The sequence below is a fragment of the Myotis davidii genome, unplaced genomic scaffold (assembly GCF_000327345.1).
Source record: "Myotis davidii unplaced genomic scaffold, ASM32734v1 scaffold323, whole genome shotgun sequence".
NCBI classification, from domain to species: Eukaryota; Metazoa; Chordata; class Mammalia; order Chiroptera; family Vespertilionidae; genus Myotis; species Myotis davidii.
This window is the reverse complement of record NW_006295491.1, coordinates 3736640-3743475: the sequence shown is the minus strand read 5'-3', so window position 1 is coordinate 3743475 and position 6836 is coordinate 3736640.

The following is a 6836-nucleotide window of genomic DNA, read 5'->3' as shown; positions in this document are numbered from 1 at the left end:
TACAATAATAAAAGCATAATATGCTAATTAGACCGGACAGCCAAATGACCTTCTGGACCTCATTCCAGATATCCTTCTGCGTGAAGCTCTGGTGGTGGGGGCTGAGGCAGAGATAGTTAGGGGCGATCAGGCAGGCAGGCAGGCAGGCAGGCAAGTGGTTAGGGGCAGGCAGGCAGGCAGGCAGAGTGATTAGGGGCAATCAGGCAGGCAGGTGAACGGTTAGGAGCCAGCAGTCCCAGATTGTGAAAGGGATGTCTGACTGCCAGTTTATGCACGATCCCAACCTAAACTGGCAGTCAGACATCCCCCGAGGGGTCCCAGATTGTGAGAGGGTGCAGGCCTGACTGAGGACCCCTCACCCCATGCACGAATTTCATGCACCAGGCCTCTAGTATATCATAAGTACAAGTGCACATGCCTTTGACCCAGAAATTATGCATCTAGAAATGCATCCTACAATGCATGTGAATATTTGCCAAATAATGCATATCCAAGGATTATTCATCACTGTGTTATTTAGAAAGATTGGAAAGGACCTAAATATCCTTTAGTAGGAACTGGCTAAATGTAATGCAGTTTAATTATGTACTAGAATCCTATGCATCTGTTAAAAGGAGCTCTCTATACACTGATATGGAATGAAAAGAGATACATTGTTGTGTGAAGGAGTGCAGAAAAATATGTGTTTTATAACTCATCTTGTGTTTGAAAGTGTCCCCAAAAATGTATACACACACTTTGAATAATTATAAAGGCAATGTTTATTAAACAAAATATACTTTATTTTCAAAATTGAGCTATCAACTGTTACAGTGTGTATACATTTTGGGGGGATACCCTGTACATATATTTGTTTAAGTAATGAATATCTTTTGAAACATACACAAGAAACCCATAATATAAATTGCCTCCAGGGAAAAGAAGCTAGGTAGGCAAGAAATAGGTGAAGCTAACTCTTACAATTCACATCTCTGTGCCTATTTTTAATATTGCAAAATGTTAATATATTACCTATTCAAATTAATTATTTAATTAGATTTATATGAAATAGAAGAAAAGGGAAAGTCTCACACAATGAAAATGATAAAAAATTATACTTTATAATCTCCATTTACATGTATCATCCTGGACTAACATAAATGTTTGAAAAAAATTTAGACTTTCAATCTCAGGTAGTAGTCCAGATATAAGTCAAATTATATTTAAACTAGATAACTCTATAGAAGACAAAATGTTAAAATAATTTGTTAATAACTAAAACTTGAAATAAAGAGATGATGTCATTTCATTATATAAAAGCAGTAGTTACAGAAATCCCAAAATAGTCTCCTGTTCTTTCATTTAAAGAAAACCAATAAATTCCATGACAGCAGATTCTTTGTCATGTTCCTGGCCATCCCCAGACCTGACACGGAATAGGGGCACAACAAATATTCACAGAACAAGTTAAAGAAACAATTACACTGAAAGAAACAATCAAAAATGTAATGTTCTACTGTGTTATTGGAATTCATTGGCACCAGCTTTATCTTAGTGAGTATTAATCCCAGTTTGCAACCTTCTTACTTTCATAGAGTCTTTTTACCTGTCACATTTACATACTGTTTGCTCTAGTGAGCACACTGTAAGGTTTACAATTTCTAGGGGAAATTTTCTTGTTGTGTCACTTGCTCTTTTCACACACACACACACACACACACATACACACACACACTTCTCAGTTTTACTGTTGTCAGGCTGCTCACTTCTTCTCATACCAGCTGCTCCTCCCACCTGCTCCCCAAAAACATAATGTAAAGCCTCCATCTGACGCACAGAAGGGACATCAGTGAAGATAAGGGTAAATTTCCAAGGGTAGTTCTATTCTCGACGGAGGCAGAGGGTTTTGAAAGAGCTCAGAAGCTAGGTAGCAGGCAGATAATATGATTTCTGGTTATACACAAAAAATAGAAATGCTCTGGCTTCAATCCAAAAGTAGAGGCAGTTGTGATCTTGGGGAGGATTTTTTTCCTTTTGGCTGAAGTTCCAAATCACAAATTTCTCCTTAGAAAGAAGGCAGTTAGTGATGAAGACTTTAGTCTCTTCTGAGAAAGCCATGAGATTCAGATAAGAAATATTCTCTTAATATCAGATCTTAGTTTTCAACTTGTGATGAGATTTAATGACAGCCTACGCAATAATTTTTTATCACATAAATTGACACAAAAAATTTAGGTCAGCGGTTCTCAACCTGTGGGTCGCGAAACATTTGGGGGTTGAACGACCCTTTCACAGGGGTCGCCTAAATACATCCTGCATATCAGATATTTACATTATGATTCATAACAGTAGCAAAATTACAGTTATGAAGTAGCAACGAAAATAATTTTATGGTTGGGGATCACCACAACATGAGGAACTGTATTAAAGGGTCGCGGCATTAGGAAGGTTGAGAACCACTGATTTAGGTACTCTGAGGTCCTTAGAGCATATGAGGAGAATGTAGATATTTCTTCTAGAGAAACTTTCAAAAGTTGCTCATAGTGATATAGATTTGTTAACCTTCAAACTGGAGTGTGGAATTTAAAAAGTAATTCATGTAATATTTTAAAAAATGTTAAATTAAGATGAGTTACTATTGTAAAATTATCTTGTTTTTCTTTTGTGATAGGATAGCTTATTTTTGTTCAATTCAATTATTTTTATTTTTATTTGCAATTCATCCGCTGTGGGAATTTAGAGCAGAGAGGAGGAGGAAGACCCAGTCAAGTCAGTGACAAGGGCAGGAGCCATTGCTAAGAATGAAAGCAGCAGAAGCTGGGAGAAGCCAGGTTAAAACCAGAACCAGAGGCAAAGGCTGTGGTGGAGAACCAGGCTGTCACAGAGCAAATAGAGCAAGCATCTAACAGAGCCACGGCCTATGGCCCAGCCTAATCAAGATAATAATATGAGAAGAATTCTATTAAGAAGCAATGTAAATATAAGCATAGAGGTGTTTTTCAAGTGCTGCCCTGCCAAGTGGAGAAAAAAGGAGCTACACTGGTATAGCCAACTGACTCCTGAGGGTTTTGTTCATACATTATCCAACAAAATATTAATTGTGATATAACCTGTGCAAAACACTATGCTGAGTGCTGAGGTAAATAAAGCAAACATGGTCTCTCACCTTATGAAGCTTATACTATGTCAAGGGACAGGGTGGGCAGAGCAAAGAAAATAATAAGTAACCTGATTTGAAAATAAGAAATAAAATATTTCAGATGATAACCGTACAATGAAAGAAACAAGCACAATGGTGAGAGGTAGAGCAGGAGAGGGGACCTATTTTAGAAAGGGTGGCAAGGAAAGGCTGCCTGCAGTGACCTTGAATTGAGGCATGAAGGATGAGAAGAAGCCAGCCATGAAAAAAAAAATGGAGGGAGAGATTTCTAGTCAAAGAAACAGAAGCAAGAGAAACTCAACTTTATTCAAAGAACTGTGAGAAAACCCACGTGGCTCCAGACTGGTGCTCCTCCTGCAGCTACCTTCTCCATCACAGTTTATACCCCAGCTCACAAGCACCCTGGAATCAGAGCTGCCTGGAGTGTCTAAATTATTCCTCTTCTTGTGTTTCTCCTTAAGAAAGGCTGACTAAATCATGACCTCAAGCTGCTGACAAATAGAAGAAACATTTCTTTAAAAGTTGTTTTGTGTCTTAGTATAATGATATACTTAAAATACTGAAGTGACACCAGGAAGTTATCTAATGAATGCAAATGCATTTGTATGTGTCTCTGCAACCACCCACCTAATTCAGAATCACTGGCCCTGCTCACGAGGTTACCATGGCAGCCATCTGCACAGCACACAGCTCACTTACCAACTAGCTAGGTGTTTCCCTGGTAGGTCTCAGTAGGGAGAGGTCTTTTAAGGAACCCACACAGCTAGAAAGAATCAGCAGGCAGCCTAGACCTGATGAGAGAACAAAATACACAAGATTAAGTTACCCAGTCAAGTCCACTCCTCCCTGTATTCATCGATGGTAATGCTAACACTTGGAAAATAGATTATTTTATATATGAAAAATGTTTGAATTTTGGTCCACAAAACAAAAATACAAGAAATGACACATATTTCTTTATTTCCTTTTTGTGAACCTAAATAAAAATCTCTGTCCCACCAAGTGGTAAGAAATTCAGTTTTATTCATTATGGGGTTTCTTTTCCTCCTACTCACTGCTACCTCCAAGCAAGGTCATGCAAAGGGCTCAACTACAGAGATCAGAAATGACTTTTTTTAAGGCTCTAGAACAGTGATGGCGAACCTATGGCATGCTTGTCAGAGGTGACACGCGAACTCATTTTTTTTGATTTTTCTTTGTTAAATGGCATTTAAATATATAAAATAAATATCAAAAATATAAGTCTTTGTTTTACTGTGGTTGCAAATATCAAAAAATTTCTATATGTGACACAGCACCAGAGTTAAGTTAGGGTTTTTCAAAATGCTGACACGCCGAGCTCAAAAGGTTTGCCATCACAAAAGGTTCTAAAAGTCTAGAACCACACCATCTACATTTGTATCGTGGTTCTGCCACATAACAGTGACATTGGGTGACTTAATCTCTTTCATGATTAATGGAGATAATGAAAGTAACTATTTCATAGATGGTTAGAGGAGTTCATATATACAATGTTCTTAGAATAATGTGTGGCTCGTATGTGTGCAGTAAGAATTTATCACCATCATCATCCCCATTTCTACTTGATGTAAAAGTGTCTGGGACTTTCCTCCAGTAACTGATCCACTGTGGTTATCAGAGATGCCCAATCTCCTAGCCCTAAGGGTTTCCTCATATCCCAAGGCCCTGCTGCTTCTGGCTGGAAGCACCTAAGCTTCTGAAATGTTGTCCCCACCCCAGGACAACACCATGGAATGAGCCACAGGCCCTCACCAACGTGCCAACTATTTTCCAGGAATCTCGCTGCGAGCCTCTCCCCATCATCCCTCTCAGGACCCTTGAAAGCCTCTCCTCCCTCTGAGAACCCAACAAAATGTGAGGTCAGCCTTCACAGCAACAACAGCAACTAAGCTTCAGAAACGTCAAGCAATTGTTGCTGCTTGAATAAAAGACTATCTAGCTGCTTGGGAAGGGGTAGGAAAATGGAATAATACAGAGAGAACACATAGGAGTCTTCCTTTTCCTGCCACACTGATTGTCATGCTCGCTTAGGTGAACTGGCTCCAGCTTCACTATGTGTTCTCTCTTTTCCCCGACAGAGGCTACTTGGCCTCCTTTAAGTCTCAGTTTCCTCATCTATGGGATCAGGATAATAACAGAACCTGTCTCACAGGGATGGTGTGTAGATCTGATAAAACGTGTATATAGCTTGCAGCAAAACGCCCAGCACAGAGTAAGCACTCAACAAATACTAGTTCCCTCCCTTCATTTTTCCTTTTCTATCAAGAGACCACCACCTTTCTGTCTTTCTGACCTGAAAGTCTCATGTAAATCATCCCTTTGGGTTTAGGCAGAAGTGTGGTCTCAGAAAGGCAATGATTAAATGCAATTTAGTTACTAAGGAAGGAGTGGGGTTGGGCTTTTAACCCTTTCCTGAGGCCACATTAGTCAGGATTTTGTTTTATTAAACAAGTGGCTTGTCTACTGTTTATTTTATTAGGAAGTAGCAAGAATTGCCTAGGGACAATAGAGCATCAGACCCAAACATTTATAAACTTAGACAGAAGTAAGGGAAGGGGAACGATCCAATGGCCTCTAACCAAGAGATACGTATCAGGTCACAAGGGAATGAAAATGAAGATACAGTTTTGTGAATTCAGAATTGTGCCTAGAATCAGCCCTGGCAAACTGCATCGGAAAACAAAATAAAATAACACAGATCATTGTGATGACAAGTACCTATTTTAATCTACTCTGCTCAACTATGTCAATAAGAACTTGCAAGCAATACTTCTTATCCGATGAGAATTAACTATATTCTCTTTCAATGACAAGATTTCTCTAAGAGTAGAGAGTTCAGTTTGGTTCAGCCAGCACCCATCATGCCCCTATTACATGCTCTCACGCTGGAAGTTCTTGCAGTGACAGGGAATCAGTTCTCTCAACTAGTAGTAAACTCTGAAAGGTCCACTCTGAAAGATCAAACAAGGGTTCAGAAGTAATGTGCTATTCACATAAACTTTAGGGATGTTTACACAGAATCCATTGTTTCTGTTCCACTTACAGTTGGCTTGCGACTGTCATATTTATGAGAGAGAAGATGGCTGACGAGGGTGTGATTCTCAAAAGCCTATAGTGCTCTTCAAAAGAAAAGTCACCACTTTTGCAGTAATTGGAACCCAGCATACTGAAGAACTATGGAAGATATGGAAACTTGGAGTGCATAGAGAACTAAAGACAGGCACGAACTGCATGGAAGACTTCAAGAACAGGTAACTGGTAACCTGTGGGATAACATATGCCAAAGAATATCCGGGGTCTTGATGACCATGAGGATCTCGGTAGCAAAGCAGAGGAAGGGTAAACTGTAAATGGTACTGTGTGTGTTGTTTTTTTAAATTTTATTTTCCACTTGTTTGTTGTCAGTACAGAGAAAAGCTATTGATTTTTTCTGTGCTGATCTTGTATTCTGTGACCTGTCTGAACTCAATACTAAGACTTGTTCATTGGTTGGTAGGTTTTAGATTCCTTGGAATTTTCTACAGAGACAATCATGTCATCTGCAATTAAAGACAGTTTTATTTCTTCTTTTCCAATACACATGTATATTATTTCTTTTTCTTGCTCAATTTCACTAGGACTTCAGGCACTGTTTACAAGAATAGTGATGGCAGACATCTTTAACTTGCTTCTGAAG